Source organism: Natator depressus, chromosome 2 (assembly GCF_965152275.1).
Source record: "Natator depressus isolate rNatDep1 chromosome 2, rNatDep2.hap1, whole genome shotgun sequence".
NCBI lineage: Eukaryota > Metazoa > Chordata > Testudines > Cheloniidae > Natator > Natator depressus.
In genome coordinates this window covers 128744006-128769771 of record NC_134235.1, presented here as the reverse complement: position 1 = coordinate 128769771, position 25766 = coordinate 128744006, and the positions used below count along the sequence as shown (strand labels likewise).

The 25766-nt window shown below is 40.7% G+C and overlaps 1 protein-coding gene across 6 annotated transcripts in view; it reads right to left on the bottom strand.

Moving 5' to 3' along the window:
• CDH18 (cadherin 18) overlaps positions 1 to 25766 on the bottom strand; it is an 845073-nt gene that overhangs the window by 627157 nt on the left and 192150 nt on the right. The window contains exon 1 of one of the 6 annotated variants that reach the window (XM_074944998.1): positions 7907 to 7924. The exons of the other annotated variants lie outside the window; for them this stretch is intronic. The gene's annotated coding sequence lies outside the window, so the exon portion shown is untranslated. Of the gene's footprint in view, positions 1 to 7906; positions 7925 to 25766 lie in introns of those variants that run through there. 6 annotated transcript variants of the gene reach the window in all.

The following is a 25766-nucleotide window of genomic DNA, read 5'->3' as shown; positions in this document are numbered from 1 at the left end:
GCTAATATGAAGAGCTGTTCACTGGAAGCCATGTGCAGTGCACAACAAGTTGTATCAGTACTGCAAAAGCAAGGAACTATGCTGCATATTCTTGAGTGCCATATCGATTATCTATTTACATGTAAACAGACAGAGGACACACTTACTATGTCTCATCCTCTACTAAAAACTGAGTAATTTCAAGTAGCTGTAGTCTTTGAAGTTACAAAGTAACTATACTGTTGTTCTTTTGGGGTTCTTTTGGGAGTCCCTTCCCTCTCTTCTCAGTTGCCCTCCAGAGATTTATGGGCCACTAGATTTTCTGCATCAGCTTTGCCAATTTCTGTGAAGCACTAGTAGGTGAACTCCCCTCACAAACTTCCCTACATCCACATATGGGAGGACTCCTAGATCATCCCTTCAGGACAATCGTTCCTTCGTTGTTAGGAAAGATGAGATGCACTGGGCTGCTGCACATGCCTTCTGTTAGTGCATTTCTCTGGTGGAGCAACGCTGTTTGTGGGGTTTTATTTAGTATGTGTTTTTTAATTGTTTCTTTACACCTGTTTCTGCTTTGCCATTAGACTGGCTGTGATGTGGGGAGGAGGAAGGTGATGTGATATCTTTCTATTCAGCTAATGCTGAAAACTATACAACAAATTCCCAATAGGAAAACGGAGACCCATTAATTATAATGAGCATCTGAAATTTCATGCTGGGCAAACTGAGCTTTGCAGCACTCTCTGACAAAAATTTCTGCTCTTGCATATAAGGGGTCTAATTCCCAATAATCCAAATGGTAATCAGGCATCACAAGGTAAAATTTGTTTTGCCATGTACATAAATCCATTTCTAGCTTGCTCCATGGCTGATAAGATATTTTGTGTGCTTCTCCTTGCAGACTGGCTAAAAACATATTGCAGCTATGTCCCTGGCTTATGTCGTCTTTCACCTCACTTCTCATGTTTGGCTAATACAGGATGTCTCAGGCATTGGTACATATGATTCAGCACCAGTGTGGCTTGCGTGTGTATGTGGATTAGCATTAGCAGACATATCTTTATGCATTGTGACCCCATAGCCTTTATAAAGCCTTGTACTGTCAGTTCTTCTATATGTCCCACTATTCATGAATATTAAATGGCACCTTTCCCATCCCTAACCGGATGACCATTCTGAATGCTTGAACAGCATAGAATCATAGACGATTAGGGTTGGAAGAGACCTCTGGAGGTCATCTAGTCAAACCCTCTGTTTGGATTTATCTCTATCTGCAGCTTGACTGTATCTGTCACAAGAAGGAATTCTGCTTAGTTGATATGTTCAAGTTCCTGATGAAACTTCCCCTTTTTGCATATGCTGAAGATTTCATAGTCAAATGTCTCAGCAATCACAGTCCTTTGTGGTAATGCTGCCCTAGACAAAAAATCTACAATGAACACCAGACACTTTGTACAGCCAACCAATGTTGTTAATTTTCATTAACATTCTTTGAAGAAATTTTGGAGCTGATAACAAATTTATTCCAAAGTTTTTTTTCTGTATCTATGTACAACTACACCCCAGGAGACCCTGGTCATGCTTGGTGCATGAACCACAGTGGCTAAGCATTCCTTCTCTATTTGAGCACAGTTTTGTTCTGTTGGATATAGTGCCCTAGAGGCAAATACAGGATGACCATTTTGTGAAAACTCTGATCCCAATCGGTATTCATGAGCATCACATTGGGTTACAGATTCTTTTACAGCACAATATTTTAGGCGTGAATGTCTAGTAACTAACTTTTGGACAGACACAGTCTCAAGGGCTGGCAAATTAGGATGTAGTTACTATCCATTGCTGTATTCAATGCAGCCACTCAGACTGCCATACTTTCTTTGTCCAGACTTTCAGCTACTTCATAGTTTGTCACTGAGGCTCTGAAGAAGCTCCACTTTTCATAGGTATGCCTGCCTTCACTGCAGCAGGGAATGGAAAGTTGCTCAAAGTCATTGCTGAAGTTACTCAGTGTCTCAGGTCAGACATAATGAAGAATTAAAGCAATTGAAAAAAAAACAAAAAAAACCTTTTGGTTCTGCCAGGATAATAAGAACTGACATAAAGAGCTGCAGCCAGGAAGCCCCAAGTGCACAACAAGAAGATTTATTGATCCTATAAAGTGCAGAAACTTTGCTACATATTGTCAAGCACCATCTACTGGAATCTTATCTAAAACTATTTATTAGGGTTGTCAAATGATTGAAAAAAATAATCGCTATTAATCACGTGATTAATCGTGCTGTTAAACAATAATAGAATACTATTTATGGTGCTTTTATGAGGTGAATTGAAAAATACTATTTCTTTTGTTTATCAGGTGAGTACTGTACACTTTATATTGTGTTGTAATTGAAATAAATGTATTTGAAAATGTAGAAAAACATCCAAAATGTTTAATACATTTCAATTAGTATTCTATTGTTTAACAGTGCAATTAAAACTGTGATTAATTTTTGAGTTAATTTGTTAATGTGATTAATTGACAGCCCTACTATTTATATATAGACAAAGCATTTACATAACATTCTGCTTTGGGATGAACTCCTTGAATTCATAAGAGAACAGTTACTGCCATGGTCACCAGAATGTGTTACCATCCTGATGGGAGATTTCTACCCCAAAGGAGAATTTACCTTAAGTTATAACTAAAGCTGATCAGGAATTCTCTGTCAAAAGCAAAAGAAAAAAAAAAAAGACAGAAAACACAGTTTCCCCAATATTAAAATTTTCCATGGGGAATTTCAAATTTTGTCATTTTTTTTTCAAGTTTTGTTCAGGAAAATCAAAATAAAATATTTTGTACTGGGTGAGGACAACGCAAATTAGAATATTTTATTTTAGTGAATTAACCTGAAATATTTTGCTTTGAATGAGTTAAAATAAATAAAAACATAATCCCTGCATTTTCCTAGCAGATTGGGTAATTGTAGTTCAGGTACCTATTTCTCCTGAAACTAAGCATATGTCTTCTAGGATGTACCCAGAATCATGTGGCTCCCTGATGATCCATGCAGTTTGATCAGGTGGGTCCACATTGCATCTTGATAGAGTTTCCTGAAGGACTGAATCTATCATATGAAACCACGGGGGCCCAAACTACAACTCCCATTAGGCAATAGATATGCAGTATCATGTTTAATGGTTGAAACATTTTATTTAGAACAAAAATGCCCAAATGAAATGTTTGAACATTTCTGAATTGAATTTTTTCAGAATCTATATTTCAACTTTTTTCTTCTGGGATGGAAACAAGTGTTGAAGAGTCAATTTCCTGCAGGATAAATATTCCAAATTTTGATCAGCTCTAGTTCTTACTCACACAATATTTTCCTCAGTTGGCAGTAATATATTCAAGTGACTGTGACTATGTGTGCTGAAGGAAGCATGTGGAAGGCGTTTGAGAGGGTGACTGAGAACTAAATCATATTTAAAATGGCAAAATTCACCTCAGGGACTTAGGGAACTAGCTGAAGCAATCTTGGAACCACTAGCTATTATCTTCAAGAACTCATGGAGGACAGGTGAGGTCCTGAAGGACTGGAAAAGGGCAAACATAGTACTTAACTTTTATTAGGGAAACTAACAGAACTTGGGGAATTCTAGAACAAGGAACATAACTTTGATACCTGGAAATATACTGAAACAAATTATTAAACAATCAGTTTGTAAGCACTTCAAGGATAATAGGGAGATGTATAATAGCCAACATGGCTTTGTCAAGAACCAATAATGCCAAACCAACTTAGTTTCCTTCTTTGATAGAGTTACTGCCCTATTGGATAAGAGGGAAACAGTAGATGGGCTATATCTTGATTTTAGTAAGGCTTGAACACTGTCCTGCATGACATTGTCATAAGCAAACTAGAAAAAAAATTGATCTAGATATGAAATTACTATAAAGTGGGTGCATAAGCAGTTCAAAGATTGTACTCAGTAGCTATAAATTGCTCACTGCCCAACTAGGAGATGTATCACATGAGGTCCCACTGAGGTCCATCCTGGATCTTGAACTATTCAATATTTTCATTTATGACTTGTTTAATGGAGTGGAGAATAAATTTATAAAATCTGCAGATTACACCAGGTTAGGTGGGTTTGCAAACACTGTGGAGGACAGGATTAGAACCAAAAAGGACATTTATAGATGGGAGAACTGGTCTAAAATCCACATGATGAAACACAGACAAGCACTAAGTACTACCTTTTAGGAAGGAAATACCAAATACAAAATGGGGAATAACTGGCTAGGTTGTAATACTGCTGAGAAAGGATCTGGAGGTTCCACTGGATCACAGACTGAATGAGTCAACAATGTGATGCATCTGAGAAAAAGAGTATTGTTCCAGTATTAACAGGAGCATTGAATGCAAGACCTAGGAGATAACTGTTCTGCAGCATTCACCACTAATAAGCCCTCAACTCTGTTGCCAAAAAGACAATTCACAGACCAATTCAATTGCAAGCAAAAGCCTGCATGCTTCATTTTCACTTGGTCCCTGCCAGAAAACTTATGTATGACCTAACCCTAAATTAAAAAAAATATCCCTAAAAATATTTTCTCATTGGGATCTTTCTTTGGCTACTGTATAAATTACAACTCTAAATCTATAAATAGCTTTAGAAAAGGGGAGGTATACCATGCTTCTTTTGAGGGCACATCCCTTAAGATCATTAAGACAGTCTGCTGCCTCAGTGTTTGCCTGAACTCTTCAATGCTACTCAAACAGTCATAGTTAAATAGATGCCATTTTCCATCTGTTGCTGCAGAAATGCCATTTCTCCCTCCTATAGGATTCAGAGTTAACTACAGTGATACACATATTTATGACTGCTGCGATTCTCTGTAACTAAAAAATAACTGCTGACCTTTTAAAAGCTACATTTATGTCAAAGAACAGCAACAGGATTCTTAAGGCAGATCATCTCAGCACTCTGCTCTCTCCTCCAGACTCCCATTTGCTATGAGATAATAGAATTATCTATTTAATTACACCTCTACATCTTCAGAACAAATCAGGTGTTCCATTTTTGCTCGACACTTTTCCTTTACTACTTTTCGCATTTTCTGATGCTAAGTATTCCTTGCTAATTTTGATAAAAAAATCAAATTCTAAAATTATTTTAAAAGGTTTCAAAAATGCCATTTTTCTTGTTTCTGGAGTTATATTATACTGCTGCATTAATTTCAGAACATCATATTGGTTTAATTTCTTTCATGTGTTTCTCCAACTAATATAATTCCTTTTGCAGTACATGAAAACTAATTAGGGAATATTAAATTGTATCAAAGCTCAGTGGGAGCTGAGGGTACTCATCACTTCTGAAAAATCAGCCCACTTATTTAAAAACCTAAATATGGATCCAGATGCCTATTTTTAGACATCCACATTTGAGAATTATAGCCATAACTTACATTAAGACAAATGTAATGAAATGTATATGTATATAAATTAAAATCTTTCATTCTAAAGGCCAAACAATTACTTTGTATTGTAAATGTACTATACAGCCACCTCTCCATGGTATCTGAGTTTACCACTATTTTTCACTATACTTAGAATAGCAGACAACTGTAGTAATAGATGGGAATTGTTTTTTGTGACTTCCATTGTCGGAATCATTAATCTGAAACTAAAATGTAACAGCAGACCACATTGCACGATCCATTGTCTACAGCCAAGCTCTAAGATACATTTGCATTTGCTCCAGTCCCTCAGACAGAGATAAACAGCTACAAGATCTCTATCAAGCTTTCTTAAAACTACATTACCCACCTGCTGAAATGAAGAAACAGATTGACAGAGCCAGAAGAATACCCAGAAGTCACCTACTCCAGGACAGTCCCAACAAAGAAAGTAACAGAATGCTACTGGCCGTCACCTTCAGCCTCCAACTAAAACCTCTCCAGTGCATCATCAAGGATCTACAACCTATCCTGAACGACGATCCCTCACTCTCACAGATCTTGAGAGACAGGCCAGTCCTCACTTACAGACAGCCCCCCAACCTGAAGCAAATACTCTCCAGAAACCACACACCACACAACAAAAACACTAACCCAGGAACCTATCCTTGCAACAAAGCCTGTTGCCAACTCTGTCCACATATCTATTCAAGGGATACCAACATAGGACCTAATCACATCAGCCACATCATAAGAGGCTCATTCACCTGCACATCTACCAATGTTATATATTCCATCATGTGCCAGCAATGCCCTTCTGCCATGTACATTGGCCAAACCAGACAATCTCAACACAAAGAATAAATGGACACCAATGAGACATCAAGAATTATAACATTCAAAAACCAGTCGGAGAATACTTCAACCTCCCTGGTCACTATTCTCCAACAAAAAAACTTCAGAAACAGACTCCAACGAGAAACTGCAGAATTGAAATTAATTTGCAAACTGTACACCATTAAATTAGGCTTGAATAAAGACTGGGAGTGGATGGGTCATTACACAAAGTGAAAACTATTTCCCCATGCTAATTTTTTCCCTACTGTTACTCACACCTTCTTGTCAACTATTTGAAATGGGCCATCCTGATTATCACTACAAAAAAGTTTTTTTTTCTCCTGCTGATAATAGTCCACCTTAATTGATTAGTCTTGTTACAATTGGTATGGCAACACCCATTTTTTCATGTTCTCTGTGTATATATATCTCCCTACTGTACATTCCACTGCATGCATCCGATGATGTGGGTTTTAGCCCATGAAAGCTTATGCCCAAATAAATTTGTTAGTCTCTAGGTGCCACAAGTACTCCTTGTTTTTTTAGTAGCTGTTCTGTCCCAGTAATGCTAGTCAAGGTTGCTGGAAAGGAAATGAAAAGTAGCATTTCCAACAGTAACCACAGGAGGAATTTTAATAGATCCAAATTGGAATTAAACTAAGAAACCAGGGAAGTCAACTCTACTCTTGTGAAAAATATCATGGAATCTTGTTACTTCAAGTGTTCATGGCCTCAATTTTATATCTTATGCAAACTGTTATCCTCTCTCTCTCCCCCCAAAACAAACAATTCAGCTAATACCATTCATTTTTTCTGCCTTAGCGGGAAAGTCATATACTGTAAAAAAGAAGCACAGATATAAAGAGGAAAAAATAAGCAAAGTGTCTGAAAAACAGTAAAAAGTCACAATTAAAAACAACAATTATACACAACAAAACACATTTCAAAGAGGTACATGACATTTGTTTTTTCTACTTTCCTAATCCACAAGGTTGACACAGTTGCTCAATGGTGGAGCAAGCAAACAGATTAAACAGTATCTATTGATTGAAACTGGGAATTCAAAATAACACGAGTTGCTCTTCAACTATACCCTACTTCAATGTAAGTGACACAGATTACGCCAGATAAACTTTTGGACACTAGGCAGGCTATGGAAGTAATGTCATTATATGCCATAGGCATGGAAAACTATGTACAAGTTGTGTTTATTAAAAAGGCTTGCAAATGTGCATAGCCTACAGGCCAAATCTCAAAATGCAAGAGTGGGTCTCAACACTGTGAAAGATAATCAGTTTGCCCACCATTTGAAATGGAATTCTATAAATATGGAAAGGGGAAAAATGGTTATTGACACAATTTGTGACCAAATGGACCAATTCCCACCCAATACAGGGAAAAGAAAATTCATCCACCATGTATGAGGGAGACAAATAGGGTGACCAGACAGCAAGTGTGAAAAATCGGGATGGGGTGGGGGGTAATAGGTGCCTATATAAGACAAAGCCCCAAATAGCGGAACTGTCCCTATAAAATTGTGACATCTGGTCACCCTACATATAGCCAATATGTGAGAACTTCAAGTTGGTAGGCAATGGCTGCACAAGAAAACAACATTGACTTGGGGGAAGCTGAACACATACATACCTGGAAGACAGCTTCCAGCCTGTTGGAACTGCAGTGCTCTGAAAGCAGTAAAAGGAGAAAAGGAGAAAGTGATCTCTCAGGCATTCCAACAGTATTATCTAGAACAGTGGTTTTCAAACTTTGTTCATTTGTGGACCCCTAAAAAAAAACTTCAAATGGAAGTGCAGACCCCTTTGGAAATCTTAGACATAGTTAGTGGGCCTCCAGATTGAAAACCACTGATCTAGAATATATTTTGTGCCAAAGAAGAATGTACAAAAGTGATTCTAAAAAGAGGAAACTGTAAGAAGTCAAAGTGAAGGTGGTGAAAGGGGCTTTGATAAAGCTACATCAAGACTTCAAGCAGCTGCAGACTGAAAAAGCGTTTGAGAAAACTCCTGAAGGTGCAAGAAAGAAACTGTCAGATTTACAAAAGAGACAACTGACAAGGTGTTAAAATATTGAGGGACTCAAGAGTGCAAATGAAGATCTGATGGCAAAAAAGATCAAACTGATTTTACAGGAACTTTGGATGTACCTTGGCAGTAAAACACACAAAAGCCAGAATCAGCAAGAAAAATACTTTCTGCCTTCCATTTTTGGTGATTCAGACACCAGAACTGAAAATAAGCAAGGGAAACAGTTGAACAAAACCACGAAGAAAACAGTTGTCAATAAAATGCCTTCAAATAATAGTAATTCAGAGGAAACCCAAACCTCCTTAACAATAAGCAATCTTTTGAAATAACCATAGTAAGAACAAACTGTAACTAGGGCAGAAGGTCTGCAAGACTATAATAATGATGGTGCTTTGCATGAGAACTAGGAACAGAAAACTACAGAAGAATATATTTATTAGATATTGTTGTGTTTGTAAGTGATTGGAGGAATAATGTAACTGTGTCCCACCAACTGTAACCTGAGCATTCCAGCATTGCTCAATTTAGTGAACAAAGTGTTCGAGTGTCCAGCAGCCTGCTGGAGCTCTGCTTAAAAAAGATTTAATTCTGTATGAGTGTCCTGAATTAATGGTCAAACACAATACACTAACTAGACAGAAGCTAGACATGGACTTTTTAACCACCTTGTAGTTGGGGATGAATTGAAAATAGAACCTGAACACAAACTGTCATCTGGAGTTTTGGACCAAAATCCACATTTCCAGATCAAGGAGAAAACTGCTGCTAGAGGGAAAAGAAAAGGAAAACAAACTCTTTCTGTGGAAAGGGAGAGCAAGCATTTCACCCTTGGCTACTTTTACTTGTACAGGGAACAGTGCACATCAAAGTGATCAGGAGAAGGCCACAAGAAGATAGGGCAAGCTCCAGCACAGAAGAAAGCACCCAACCTTCAAAACTCCTTATCCCCGCCCCTTTCCTTCTAACAGCCAGGAAAGAATCTCTGTCCTGATGCATTGTTTCATTCTCCTGTGAAATTTAGCCTTATACCTTCTCTTCATGCATTTTTGTTATCTTGTACCTGCCTTCTTTAGAATACTGAATAGATACAGTATTGGGGGAGGGATAGCTCAGTGGTTTGAGCATTGGCCTGCTAAACCCAGGGTTGTGAGTTCAATCCTTGAGGGGGCCATTTAGGGATCTGGGCCAAAAATTGGGGATTATTCCTGCTTTGAGCAGGGGGTTGGACTAGATGACCTCCTGAGGTCCCTTCCAACCCTGATATTCTGTGATACACAGTCATATTGCTTTGACCTGTTTCACTTTGCCGCAAGTACCACAAATGTAATCCCACAAGCTGATGTAAACACTGGATATCTATTCCACTTAACCTGATGACTAAAAATATCAAGGAGCTGCACCCCAACTATTACTGCTTCCTCTGCAACTCTGCTTCAAGTATTGACTGTAATCAGACACAAAGCTGAGAGCAAACAATACTGCTCACACAACTCATTCTATCCAGAACCTTGTTGAACCAAAAGCTAACACCATCGCAACATGTCTTCCCAAGACAAAAACCTGCTAAGAAAAATGATGCAGAAAGCTTGTAACAGTGTCACCTGTTGATCTGTGCCATACCAGTATAGGGATATAAATTCTCCCTCCATCAATGAGCAACACTCGAAAGACAATGAAACTCCATTCTTCCCTTCTCCCATCAGGAGTAAAAAGTGAGGAGCACCTCCTCTAGCACTAGAAACAAGCTCAGCAGCTGCATCCCTGGGCCTCAGGACTTGGAAGACCTAAACATATCTAAGCCCTTCATTTCAAGAAATGAAATTTCTCTAATTTTAGTCACCAAATTCCCAGAACATTCAATATGAAACTGGTTTTTTTCTCTTTTATTGCTATAAGTACTAAAAAAAATAAAATCACAAAAGAGTTATCATAAAAGGTTTAGAGAATGAATAAAGGAATTAACCCCACAGCATTTTAAGCAAAGCTGATTACATTTTTCCCACATCAAAATGCTTTTTAAAAAAAGAAAATTGGCTTTTCAACCAAAACAGTGTGTTTAAAATTTTCATGTTGATAAACATTCTCTCTTCCATAAAAAAATGAGAACTAGAAAAGTTTCAAATTAAATTGTTGTTTTCTTGAGTAAAATGAATTTTCAGTAAAAAAAAAATATGGGGTTTTTTGGTTCATTTTTGGATAAAATATTCCCTTTATCTTTCAAAGACCTATTTTTGTTAATTTTCCTTTTTTTAAAGCAGAAAACTCATTTTTTTTATTGAAAACTGTTTGCCAAAACCAGATTGTTTTTGTCAAAAACAATGTAGTGGGAAATTAAAAAAAATAAACAAATATTTTTAAATATTTCCCATGGAAAATAATTGTCATTCAACCAGATCTAATGTAAATTTCCTACATGGATACACTTTTTGTGTGTGTCTCATTGTGAATCTTTTTCACATATTGCATCCCGAGATATGCAAGGCAGATCTCTAACCTTTCTAACCAAGGCAGAAACACGTCACCTACTTCCCCTTTTTCTTTGAAAGAAGAAAAGCAGCACCTTCCCATCCTTCCTACCAGGATCAAGCACTATATCACAGCATGGATGAATTACAACTTCCTTTACCAGTCTTTTTTTTAAAAAAAGCCCCCCCATTTGCAATGCCACTTTCTGTTACTCTGTAGCAAAGCTTCACCGCTTATCCATCACACAGTTCTTAGTCCTCCCTCCCTCCTCCCCATTATCCAACATCTATATGAAGCATTTGGGAAAGCTGGTGAGGCGATACAAGTTGAAATTTCAGAAAAATGCAGATAATATTCAGTGCAAGATCTCCTTTACATCCAATGTAAACAGTAGCACATTCAGTTTCCTCAATGCCTTGCTGAAGTCACCCCTGGATGAATTGCAGAGGGCATGGACTCCTGAATGGTATTGGATGTCCAGATAGTCATGGCAGCAAAAAACTATCGACACTGAAAAAACACCACCACAGAGAGGCCTGTCAGTGCAGAAGACGGAACTTTTCACAGGATATGGGTCTAGAGTATGGAACTCATTGCCACGAGATGAGAACAAGCAGTTTCAGAACTGAATGCAAATCTTATTTCTCGGACGTAAAATTTTACATAATAATGTTGTCACGCACACTTTCAAACCCAACCTATAGTAGCATCACATAGTGTACTTTGCATATATCTTTAACAGGGATACAGCATACATATGTCATTATGCCATTTCTGTGTATTTTATTACATGCATTTTGTTGTGTTGTATGCTTTTGTGGTCTACCGTAGACAATTGGACCTTCATGTATTTTCAGTAAATGTTCTCCTCTCCAATATTTATGCATTACTCCAGACACTGACAGTAATAAACCAGATTCATGACTCATTTTCATTAGCAGATCATTTAACAGCATGATAGAGACAATTATACTTAATTTTATATCTAAACATCAATATTTCATCCTATCTAGAAAGCAGCAGCAGTAACACCTGCAGAGTTTGGTCAAGGGCAAATAAGGCAAACTTTGAAAGTAATGAATATTTGTACTAACAACTGCATTTGTTTTTCTACGCACTTTGCTGCAGGCTAATTTTCTTGCAGAAATATTTGTAAAGCTTGCTTGCTAAGACCTCTATGTCAGCAAGTACCATTACTGCCTCATTAGCTGTCTTTGATTTTCACAACAAAGTTTTTGCTTGTTTTTTCATGGCCATCTTGTCTATATAAAAATTGTAATATCAGGAGTTTTGAGTAGCCACTGGGTGGATTTTGTAGGTTATGAAATATATGAAAAGTTTCTTCATGAATATCAAGAAAAATTTAAACCTGCTAAACTTCGGAGCTGGCCTCCTTATGCAAAAAAAACACGATTAATAAAGCAGTGATTTATAAAAGAGGCGCCCACAAAAAATCTCTTTTTGTCTGTGGTAAACTCTGTAGCAATGGCACGTGTGCCACAGTAGGGAGACAATGAAACACTTAGAAATCTGTTAGATTTATTTTCCTCTATAAGCAAAAATATCCACTCCACCTCATTCAATGGGGATGAGGAAGATCTCTTGAGTGGACAGCAGGGAATGAACAGAACTCTGTGGCTTGACTGTGGCAATATAAGAGTTTAGGCATGGCGGGACATGGGCTGCCCCCTTCATCAGATCCTGCACCTCCCAGTCGGTTGGGGCAGGGGGTTAGCAGATTGGCTCTCAGATGTCACACCCCGCAGAACTCCCCCGCTGCTCTACAGCATGCTTAAGCTCAACTGGGCTTTTCAAAAGACTTTTGCTCCTGGAAATCTCTAAACTTGTTTTTTTTTCCCGTTTAAGCAAAAATCCTCTATTACAACAGTGATTGAGGAGGGAAACAGCAATGCTTGGCAAACAAATGCATATGGCATATGCTTGCTGGAAAATTTCATACTTGGCTCCTGAAAAATACACTGAGGGTGAGATCCTAATTCCATTGAAGTCAGTGGCAAAATTCCTATTCTCTTTAGTGGGAGCAGGATTTCACCCAGAGTGTATAAATAATATAAATATATTTGATATTCATAAGTTGAAATAGGGAGTAAAGACTGACAAAGGAGTCTACTAGTATTCTCCCTGTCACAGCTAGATAGATATATCCCAGTTCAGTATGGCAAGGAACTCTCTCCTGTTAACTAGACCGTTACATGTCCTGCGTGCAGGATTTGCAAATTAGTACAACTGAGACAGCTCTGGGGGATTACTTAATTCCACTCAGCAATCTATGGGTCCAATTATGTAACTGACCAGTGTTCACTAGCACTACTCTTTTGTGTAATAACTACTCAGGGTGAGTAAGGGATGTGAAGTTTGGCCCCATACACCGGCCCAAAAACCCACTATCCGGAAATAAAGAAATTACACAGACGTTTTTTATTTTCCTGCCCCAGTTACGTGAAGAAATGATGACTGGCCTCAGTCACATGACAGGGAACAATATCCACTAGCTATTGTTATAGGAAGTGAGTGTGCCTCTGCCAGGAAGTCATCCTTCACAAAGAGGGATGTAATCAGAGAAGAACAAGTGTTTTCCTTTACCTCTGAGGAATTTGCCTGCAGAAATCTACACTTTGCATTCTAGCTGTGGGAAGCCCTGTTTCATTTTCCATTTTTACCATAAACAGAGAGGACATTCTTTACATTTTTAATTCTGTTTTACAGTAAAGCAAACAAAGGTATTTAAACTCCTCCTAGGCACATTAGAAAGCTGTCCTGTACTAATCAGAGAGTAATGTCACACTCCCCAGAGAAACTTATTTTGAAAATATCTGAAACATAGTGAAGTATACTCCAAAGGCAAAAACATTGTTCTTCAAAAGTACTTTTATCAGAACCAAGGAGAAGTCATCTTGTTGGATCATATTAAAGAAGTTCTATATTAAAATCACAAATGAGTTTGATTCCCCATAGTTTAAATTCCAGGGTATTACTAATTAAGAGGTCTCTTGGTTTTTGGTACTGTTTCTCTCCCTCTCTGTGTGAAACTTGCAAGCTGCTAATTGTGTTAGTACATCCTAAGACAGAGTCTGTTCTCAAAGCAATACTTTGTAACAACAGAAACAGCACACAGAGACTCCCTGCCCTTTTGTTGTATTTATCTCACTTTGTTAACAATTGTGATTAAAATAGAGATAGAGGATGTATGTGGATGGATGCTTGGTGTGGATAATAACTGAATGATCAGGGAAGTGCCAGCCTAAGAATCCAGTGTCCATCGGCCGAAGAAGGCATCAAGTGGAAACAACCAGAGGACCCCGGAGGGCAGACTGGAATCTACCCAACAGCCTCAAGGATGGGAGAACCGAAGAACAACACAGAGCCGTCAGGAATGTGCCGTCTGCTGATTGATTCAGCAACAGCATGATGAAGCAATTCCCATAGACTGGCATAGGAATACATTCCTATAAAAATGGACTCCAGAAACTGAGAACTTTGGGGTCTGATTCTGTAAACCAACTTCCAGGAGCATCAGATGTGCATCTGACAAGGCCCTGCTCCTTCCTCGTGTCCAAGCCACCTGGCCAGTGGCTTGGTATGATCAACTCTAAGGCTGGTAACTATGATAACAACCTTGCAGAACCTCTGTGTGTGTGTGTGTGTGTGTGTGTGTGTGTGTGTATGAATGAATGTCTGAATAAATATGAAATTGAATGGAATGTTATAGCTATAACTAACTGCTTACTATGATTCTTTCTGTATTCACAATAAATGTGGCATTTTGCCTTTTCCCCTTTAAAAAGATCCTGCTGGTTTTTACTTTATTGGGATAACAATCTCTGGCAGGGATAATTAAGAAGTGACATGAGAGGGCTTACATTCCATTAGCAGAAACAAAATTATCCCACCCATCCCTTCCATTTGTTACAAGAATTTTAACAGGGGTCTCCTATGAATGCTGATTCTTTTTTTGCCATGACCTCTTTGTGCTGTTCTGACAAGAGGCTGGAAATCCAATGGATCTGGTCAGCTGAAAATTATCCCTCTGTAGTGGGGAAGCCTGGATGGCTTAAGAACTACCGCATATATAGGGGACAAAACCAGGGGAAAGGGAATATTGTCAGAATGTCTCTAGGGTCCAGTGATTGCTGGACTACTGGAATGTCCTGTTGGAACCAAAAGGGTAAATTTGAGTAGTGTTTCACACTGCTATCCAAGGAGCGATGCATTTGTTCCTGGGCAGCTGCATGCTGCTCTTGGTCATGTATGATCTAGGGCTGATATTAGTGCATTAGTAGCAAAACTCTTATATAAGAAAATGACTTTTCTTCTATGTTGCTAATATAGAACTCCCACAACCTTTAAACAGGCACAAGCACCAAGTGCATGTGACATTAACACATAGCCTACTGCCTACCAGTTCTACAGTGTTTTAAGGGAATGTGAAATTACTTGATTCAGTTTTTACCTTCCATCAGAAAAGTCATGACCAGTATGTCTAGGGAAATAGAAAATCTGCATATTCATGAATAAGAGATCAGTGATTAATATAAAATTGTCTGCAGAGATCAGACTGCTCCTTTCATTTACAACAATGAAAGAAACATTGCAACATTAAAAAAGATCGAGTTCAGTGAGGACAACTAAGTGTGCAACAGCCGACAACACCACTAGCTCAAAGGGAAGACAGCAGTGCATAATTTGTACCAGGGTTTGCCAGGGTTGAGCCCTGGCACCTCTAAGCTTGGGAGTTCATAGCCCCAGAACCTCTGGGATTTCTGCATCAGTTATGAAAGAAATTTTTAAAAAATTGCTTGAGTCTTGGCACCTCTTTCATTACAAATTAAGCACTGGCAAACAACTATCAGTCTGTGATATATGTAATAAATATATCTATATAGGTACTTCTATGAACCCCAGTGTTGTATTGTCTGAGGATCTCACAAACATTAATGACTTTAGCCTCATAGCACTCCTGGGAAGTAGGGAGGTATGGGGAACTCACAATCTGATCCCAAGTGCATTGCAGTAAATGGAAAGACTCCCACTGACTTCAATGGCCATTGGATCAGGCTTTTAGAGATTAAGGCTATATCTACACTCCAGTTGTAGTGGTACCAATCAAGTGAAGCCACAGCAGCACTGACTTCCGCGCAGGCTAGCTGCTTGAATACATATCCTGGGTGGGCTTGTGTAGCCCATGCTGAAGCTTTTGCGGCTGTAACTTCACTGCTAGTGGTGCCTGAGCTATCTAGATTAAAGTTAGCTCAGATATGCCTATATGCGGTGCAACCACACACTACAATTGCAGCACAGAAATACTTTAGAGACTTACCCAGCATCACAAAGGACATATGTGTCAAAGATGAATCCAGAGCTTTTCAGTCCTCATTCAGTATCTATATATAAATATATGTAATTCATCTGTAGCAAATTAAGAAAACTTAAGTCTCTGAAGACTGGTAAGCCTACACACTTCTTACTTTCAGAAGACTGACGATATTTGCTTTGCCTTACCACTACAATAAAGTAAAAGCTTCTCCATTAATTGAAAGAACAGCAGTTAATCCCTCTCCATCTTTGCCCTCTGAAAGAATATTTGCTGATTGAGCAGCCAATAATTGTTCCCAAGGACAATTTAAAAAGACAACTCAAATAAATTACGTATCACATATCTATGTTTAGAAGCTTGAAAATGATAATGGATTGTATTAAAACAGTGTCATTTCTATTAAAAGTTAAGTCTCAGAAACAGAAATACAGCTGCATTGTTTCATGGGGCTAAATGTACAGCATTAGGTTTAAAATTTAAAGTGATGGTACTACAAAGAACTAAAAATAATAGACCTGTCACACACACATTAAAAATCAAGGTAAAGCAGGTTGAGAGAATGGCATGTGGAAACCAAAAAGACTGATGAAAAAAAGGTGAAATGGAGAATGGATCATATATGAAAATGTAAAATGCTGATGCTTTGGCAGTACAGGTTTAAACGATGACCTACTCATTAAGGGCCTGATCCTGTTGCCTTTAAATCCATGAGCTTTTTCCACTGACTTTAGTCTGAGAGCTGTCAAGTCGAAATGGAGACTTCTAGTTACATGGATTGTATAACAGCATTAGCAATACATTGTTCAATATCACAAAAGTTCATGTTTTTTCCATTTGTTTATATTTTATCATATAAGTTATGTTCAAAATTCTTCTATTTAAAAGACGGTTTCCTTTAAAAAAAAATCCAAAATATCATATTGAGAATTGCAACACAGCCCTGTAACTTTATGGCTTTTTTACCCTCTTTTGACAAAACAGTGTTTGCAAGGTTTTTTTGGCACTGGTTTTGATGAAAGCCTGAAGCCTTCTTAATGTCCACATCCCAATATATATATATATAATGTTGGCTTCCTTAAGAAAATGGAGACTTGTTTCCTTTGAGAACACCATTCATCATGTTCCTCAAGATACAAAAGGCATACACAGCTCAGATTAGATACAGCAAATATGAAACTGCAGAAATACCTGAGAGTCTCTGGATTAAGTTTAGAAGTGTGAGCAACAAGGGTGATGTCGTGGTGGGAGTCTGCTATAGACCACCGGACCAGGGGGTTGAGGTGGACGAGGCTTTCTTCCGGCAACTCACAGAAGCTACTAGATCGCACGCCCTGGTTCTCATGGGCGACTTCAATCATCCTGATATCTGCTGGGAGAGCAATACAGCGGTGCACAGACAATCCAGGAAGTTTTTGGAAACTGTAGGGGACAATTTCCTGGTGCAAGTGCTGGAGGAACCAAATAGGGGCGGAGCTCTTCTTGACCTGCTGCTCACAAACCGGGAAGAATTAGTAGGGGAAGCAAAAGTGGATGGGAACCTGGGAAGCAGTGAACATGAGATGGTTGAGTTCAGGATCCTGACACAAGGAAGAAAGGAAAGCAGCAGAATACGGACCCTGGACTTCAGAAAAGCAGACTTTGACTCCCTCCGGGAACTGATGGGCAGGATACCCTGGGAGAATAACATGAGGGGGAAAGGAGTCCAGGAGAGCTGGCTGTATTTTAAAGAATCCTTATTGTGGTTACAGGGACAAACCATCCCGATATGTAGAAAGAATAGTAAATATGGCAGGCTTGGCTTAACAGTGAAATCCTTGCTGATCTTAAACACAAAAAAGAAGCTTACAAGAAGTGGAAGATTGGACATATGACCAGGGATGAGTATATAAATATTGCTCGGGCATGTAGGAATGAAATCAGGAAGGCTAAATCACACCTGGAGTTGCAGCTAGCGAGGGATGTTAAGAGTAACAAGAAGGGTTTCTTCAGGTATGTTGGCAACAAGAAGAAAGCCAAGGAAAGTGTGGGCCCCTTACTGAATGAGGGAGGCAACCTAGTGACAGAGGATGTGGAAAAAACTAATGTACTCAATGCTTTTTTTGCCTCTGTCTTCAGGAACAAGGTCAGCTCCCAGACTACTGCACTGGGCAGCACAGCATGGGGAGGAGGTGGCCAGCCCTCTGTGAAGAAAGAAGTGGTTCAGGACTATTTAGAAAAACTGGATGTACACAAGTCCATGGGGCCAGATGCGTTGCATCCGAGAGTGCTAAAGGAATTGGCGGATGTGATTGCAGAGCCATTAGCCATTATCTTTGAAAATTCATGGTGATCGGGGGAAGTCCTGGAAGACTGGAAAAAGGCTAATGTAGTGCCCATCTTTAAAAAAGGGAAGAAGGAGGATCCTGGGAACTACAGGCCAGTCAGCCTCACCTCAGTCCCTGGAAAAATCATGGAGCAGGTCCTCAAGGAATCAATTCTGAAGCACTTAGAGGAGAGGAAAGTGATCAGGAACAGTCAGCATGGATTCACCAAGGGCAAGTCATGCCTGACTAATCTAATTGCCTTCTATGATGAGATAACTGGTTCCGTGGATGAAGGGAAAGCAGTGGACATGTTATTCCTTGACTTTAGCAAAGCTTTTTGCACGGTCTCCCACAGTATTCTTGTCAGCAAGTTAAAGAAGTATGGGCTGGATGGATGCACTACAAAGTGGGTAGAAAGTTGGCTAGATTGTCGGGCTCAACGGGTAGTGATCAATGGCTCCATGTCTAGTTGGCAGCCGGTATCTAGCGGAGTGCCCCAAGGGTCAGTCCTGGGGCCGGTTTTGTTCAATATCTTCATTAATGATCTGGAGGATGGTGTGGATTGCACCCTCAGCAAGTTTGCGGATGACACTAAACTGGGAGGAGTGGTAGATATGCTGGAGGGTAGGGATAGGATACAGAGGGACCTAGACAAATTGGAGGATTGGGCCAAAAGAAATCTGATGAAGTTCAACAAGGACAAGTGCAGAGTCCTGCACTTAGGACGGAAGAATACAATGCACCGCTACAGACTAGGGACCGAATGGCTCGGCAGCAGTTCTGCAGAGAAGGACCTAGGGGTGACAGTGGACGAGAAGCTGGATGAGAGTCAACAGTGTGCCTTTGTTGCCAAGAAGGCCAATGGCATTTTGGGGTGTATAAGTAGGGGCATTGCCAGCAGATCGAGGGACGTGATCGTTCCCCTCTATTCGACATTGGTGAGGCCTCATCTGGAGTACTGTGTCCAGTTTTGGGCCCCACACTACAAGAAGGATGTAGAGAAACTGGAGAGAGTCCAGCGAAGGGCAACAAAAATGATTAGGGGTCTGGAACACATGACTTATGAGGAGAGGCTGAGGGAACTGGGATTGTTTAGTCTGCGGAAGAGAAGAATGAAGGGGGATTTGATAGCTGCTTTTAACTACCTGAAAGGTGGATCCAAAGAGGATGGATCTAGACTATTCTCAGTGATAGCAGATGACAGGACAAGGAGTAATGGTCTCAAGTTGCAGTGGGGGAGATTTAGGTTAGATATTAGGAAAAACTTTTTCACTAGGAGGGTGGTGAAACACTGGAATGTGTTACCTAGGGAGGTGGTGGAATCTCCTTCCTTAGAAGTTTTTAAGGTCAGGCTTGACAAAGCCCTGGCTGGGATGATTTAGTTGGGGATTGGTCCTGCTCTGGGCAGGGGGTTGGACTAGATGACCTCCAGAGGTCCCTTCCAACTCTGATATTCTATGATTCTATGAACAAAAGAAGTGGTGTTTGGAATTCAATATTAGGGAAACAGAAAACAAAGAGTTAAATATTGTGCACCTGTTACGGGTATTGCAGAAAGTGATTTCAAGTGACCACAGAATTTAGTTACATAGGAAAGACACACCCCTCCCAAAGAAACCCATTATTTCACAGCTCCTGCTTCCCTCTACCACAATGTCTAATGGTTTACCTTTAGATTCAACTATTTTCAAACCCTGTCTCTCTGATGGATTGGCCTAGGGAAAATTCTAGGGGGGGGGGGGGGGGGCTCAAGTTAAAAGCTGGTGAATCTAACAGAAGGGAATCTAACCATTTTTTACGGCACAGGGCAATCTGACCCTATGTTCAGATACTGGGCTTGATCCTGTAAGCAGGGGCACCATTTCAGATTTTGGTGAAAGAAAGAAAATTAAATATATATTAGACCCACTCATCTCCAACAACAATGTGTTTTGACATCTTGTGGCAAGTCACTTAAGGGACACTGGTTAGGTTTAAAATGTTAATGTATATTCTTACTTTATTACTAACTCTGTGGAGGGATTACAGAGTAGTAGCCATGTTAGTCTGTGTCTGCAAAAAGAAAAGGAGTACTTGTGGCACCTTAGAGACTAACACATTTATTTGAGCATAAGCTTTTGTGAGCTGTAGCTGTAGTCTCTAAGGTGCCACAAGTACTCCTTTTCTTTCTGTGGAGAGAGAGAGACCCCATTAGGACTCCTGGGTTCTATCCCAGCTCTGCGAGGACAGCGGGGTCTAGTGGGTTACAGCTGGGAGCAGACATATGTGGGTTCTATATAAGAACATCATAATGGCCATACTGTTTAAGACCATTGGTCCATCTAGCCCAGTATCCTGTTTTCCAACAGTGGCCAATGCCAGGTGCTTCAGAGGGAATGAACAGAACAGGCAATCATCAAGTTGCCCTGTTGCCCACTCCCAGCTTCTGGCAAACAGAGGCGAGGGACATGCAGAACATGGTGTTGGATCTCTGCCCACCCTGGCTAATAGCCAATGATGGACCTATCCTCCATGAACTTATCTAGTCCTTATTGGAACCCTGCTGTAGTTCTGGCCTTCACAACATCCCCTGGCAAAGAGTTCCACAGGTTGACTGTGAAGAAATATTTTGTTTGTTTTAAATCTGCTGCCTATTAATTTCATTGGGTGACCCCTAGTTCTTGTGTTATGTGAAGGAGTAAATAACATTTCCTTATTCAATTTTTCCATACCATTCATAATTTTATAGACCTCTATCATATCTCGCCTTAGTCATCTCTTTTCCAAGCTGAAAAGTCCCAGTCTTTTTAATCTCTCCTCAAATGGAATCTGTTCCATACCCTAGGCACCATCTTCCCCTCTGCCCCTTGGGTGTTCGACCCCCACCCACGGCCCCACCCCTGCCCGTCCCTGCACCGCCCTTGATCAGCCCCAATTCCACCCCCTTCTCCCAAGTCCCCGCCCCTGCCCTGCCTCTTTTCCACCTCCTTCCCTGAGTGTGCCGCATCCCCACTCTTCCCCCTCCCTCCCAGAAAGTCCTAAGCACCACAAAACAGATGTTAGGCAGTGGGCGGGAAGCACTGGGAGGGGGAGGAGCAGGGACGCGGTGCTCGGGGGAGCAGGAGGCTAGGAGGAGGGGGTGGGGGGAGCTTGGCTGCTGGTGGTGTGGAGAACCCACTAATTTTTCCCTGTAAGTACTCCAGCCCCGCAGCACCCACAGAGTCAGTGGCTATGTTCCATACCCATAATCATTTCTGTTGCCCTTCTTTATACCTTTTCCAAATCCAATATATTGAGATGGGGTGACCAAAACTTCACACACTATTCAATATGTTGGCGTACTGTGGATTTATATAGAGGTAATACGGTATTTTTCTCTCATTATCTAACCCTTTCGTAATGATTCCCAACATTATATTTGCTTTTTTGATTGCCACGGCACATTGAGCAGATGTGTTCAGAGAACTACCCCCGACTCCAAGATTTCTTTATTGACGGATTCAGCGAATTTAGATCCCATCATTTTGTATGCATAGTTGGGATTATATTTTGCCATGTGCATTGCTTTGCATTTATCAACATTGAATTTCTTCTACCGCTGTGTTACCCAGTCACCCAGTTTTGTGAGATCTCTTTGTAACTCTTCGCAATCTGCTTTGGACTTAATTATCTTGAGTAGTTTTGTATCATATGCAAATTGTACCATCTCACTATGTACCCCTTTTTCCAGATCATTTATGAATATGTTGAATAGGACTGGTCCCAGTACAGACACCACTATTTACCTCTCTCCATTCTCACCTTTTATTCCTATCCTTTGTTTCCTATCTTTTAACTGACATGCCTGGCAATGCTTTCAGGATCATCTAATGATCCTTAATTTACTTTAATGATAATCCTTTTGTTATCTTAATCACCCTGCCTCTGTTTATAAACAAACTCCCTGCCCCAAAGGCTGTGCTGCTCCCAGCTTCTGAACTCAACACACTCAAGTTGCTGCAGTTAAGAACTCTGTCTGGGACTCGGGCGAGTAGATCCCCCCATGAATCTCGGGGAGGAGGGGGTAGAGCCTTCCCCTGCCCCCCCACCGCCCAAATGGCGCCCCTGAGTGTAAGGTGCTGAGCATCTCCAACTCTCACTGAAGTCAATGGATGGGAAGACAACAAGAACCTAACAGGATCGGGCTCATAACCCCTACTACCTTTGAGGTATCTCATTCACAAAAACGTTATGTCTTCAATAGAAAGCATGATTTCCTTAATAGTTGGGCCAAAACACATATACATTTTGATTAAGACATCCTCCAAATTGGAGGCATAGTTATAGAACAATCACTATTTCCATTCTCCCTTTTTACAAAATAACGACTTAATATATTGAATTTCCTATGAGAGAGAGGGAGACCTCTCTCCCCTTTACTGTTCCTTCCCCATGTGGTTAAACAAAATTTAATGGGATTTGAAACAAAGTATATCATTAGCTGCCATGTCTTTCTTCCAGCACTCAAAACACTTTGCATGTTTTCAGATTGACTTTTTTCTTTGCATTGCTAAAGATTTTATGTAGCACCTCTCTGGAAGGAAGGTTCCATTAACATGCAAATGACCAGATCACACTGTGAGCTCCTTTTTGCAAGACAAAGTATCCCTTCCTGTAGTCGCAAAAAGAAAAGGAGGACTTGTGGCACCTTAGAGACTAACCAATTTATTTGAGCATGAGCTTTCGTGAGCTACAGCTCACTTCATCGGATGCATACTGTGGAAATTGCAGAAGACATTATATACACAGAGACCATGAAACAATATCTCCTCCCACCCCACTCTCCTGCTGGTAATAGCTTATCTAAAGTGATCATCAAGTTGGGCCATTTCCAGCACAAATCCAGGTTTTCTCACCCTCCGCGCCCCCACAGACAAACTCACTCTCTTGCTGGTAATAGCCCATCAAAAGTGACCACTGTCTTCACAATGTGTATGATAATCAAGGTGGGCCATTTCCTGCAGAAATCCAGGTTCTCTCACCCCCTCACCCCCCCTCCAAAAACCACACGCACAAACTCACTCTCCTGCTGGTAATAGCCTATCCAAAGTGACCACTCTCCTTACAACCTGCATGAAAATCAAAGTGGGCCATTTCCAGCACAAATCCAGGTTTTCTCACTCCCCCACCCCCACACACACACAAACTCACTCTCCTGCTGGCAATAGCTCATCCAAACTGACCACTCTCCCCACACTGTGCATGACAATCAAGGTGGGCCACTTCCAGCACAAATCCAAGTTTAACCAGAACGTCGGGGGGTGGGGTGGGAAAGAATAAAAAACAAGGGGAAATAGGCTACCTTGCATAATGACTTAGCCACTCCCAGTCTCTATTTAAGCCTAAATTAATAGTATCCAATTTGCAAATGAATTCCAATTCAGCAGTTTCTCGCTGGACTCTGGATTTGAAGTTTTTTTGTTGTAAGATAGCGACCTTCATGTCTCTGATTGCGTGACCAGAGAGATTGAAGTGTTCTCCGACTGGTTTATGAATGTTATAATTCTTGACATCTGATTTGTGTCCATTTATTCTTTTACGTAGAGACTGTCCAGTTTGATCAATGTACATGGCAGAGGGGCATTGCTGGCCCACCTTGATTATCATACACATTGTGAAAACAGTGGTCACTTTTGATGGGCTATTACCAGCAAGAGAGTGAGTTTGTCTGTGGGGGGGCGGAGGGTGAGAAAACCTGGATTTGTGCTGGAAATGGCCCAACTTGATGATCACTTTAGATAAGCTATTACCAGCAGGAGAGTGGGGTGGGAGGAGGTATTGTTTCATGGTGTCTGTGTATATAATGTCTTCTGCAACTTCCACAGTATGCATCCGATGAAGTGAGCTGTAGCTCATGAAAGCTCATGCTCAAATAAATTGGTTAGTCTCTAAGGTGCCACAAGTCCTCCTTTTCTTTTTGCGAATACAGACTAACACGGCTGTTACTCTGAAACCTTCCTGTAGTGAGGACACAAGTTCTTTATTAGAGGTGGGATTCATAGCTCCACTGATTATTCAGGTTGCCTGACATTTCCCCCATTTTAAGACCCAGTTTTTAGTTTCTCATAGCTTTGCCAAAATACTTGTTTGGGCTGAATTTTTCCTTGCTGCCTCAGGGTGAAGATTTCTGGAAAATTTCAGTCCAAACAGTTCAGCCATTCTGAGAACAAGTCAAGGAAAAAAATATGTTTTTTCCAATGTCAAAAAATTCCTTAGAGCAAGGATCTTAAATTTTGCAGGTGGTGGCTTTTCTATTGGAGATGTGGCTTTTGCCACACTCTGAAAACCTGCCCAAATTTGTCCAAGTTATAATCCTCTGAAAAAAAATCACAGTTATCTGGTAGAGCTTAACAGCTAAAGTCTCCAAGGAATCTGTTATCACTGAGCATTCTCATACAGCTCCTAGTGCTGAGCAGACTGTGCATGCACCATCCTCACACAGTAGAGGAGCTTGCTTCCTCCAGCCCAGCACTCTGGTGGCTCAGAAGGACTTTCCATGTAATGGCTGGTCCTGGCTGGGGTTGGGCCAGTCACTGGAACTGAGAGCAGGCAGCCTGTCTCTGCAGAGTGACCCCCCCACCACACACACACACCCCAGCTGGCAACCAGGCAGCATGGAGGAGGAAACCAACTCACTCACATGGAGTGAGGGATAGAGTGAGGAGGGTAACCAGTAGGTGGCAGGGCTTAGGAACCAGAGAGGAAACTGGGACTGGTAGGACAAGGAGACTGGGAATTGGAAACTGCGGGACAGGGGAAGAATGTGGTGGGAAGGGACGACAGATAGGTCAAGGAGCTGAGGTGAGACGGAAGAATTGGTCTGGCTAGGCAAAAACACTGGAAAAGGAATCAGGGGAAGTGAGGATAGTAGAAATGGATGAAAAACCTGGAAAGGGAAACTGGGACCAGGAGTCAGTAGGGATGAAGAATGATAGATAGGGAATTTGAGGAGGAAACTTGGACTGGCTGCGCAAGGACACTGCGAACAAGGAGCCAGAAGGCTGGGGGTGACTTGGAATGTCCGGGTAAGCCAACTAGGAGTAGGAGCAGATGGGAGACTGGAACAATGGTGGAAAGTCTGGAGGGATGAGACTGGGACTTACCAGGCAAAGAGGCTGGGGTCTGAAGCCTGAGGAGTGTAGATGGGATTATTTAGGCGAGGAAAAGAAGAAGAAGGAGAAGAAGCCAGGAATGGGGAAGGAACTGAACTGGGACAGGTTGGAGGGAAAGGGACAGAAGGGGTTAGTTAGGCTTGCGGGGAAAAGAGCAGAAGAGTTTGTACCGACTAGAGCACATGCCCCTCCTGCTTCCCAGGGCAGAGTCCCTCAACCTGTAAATAT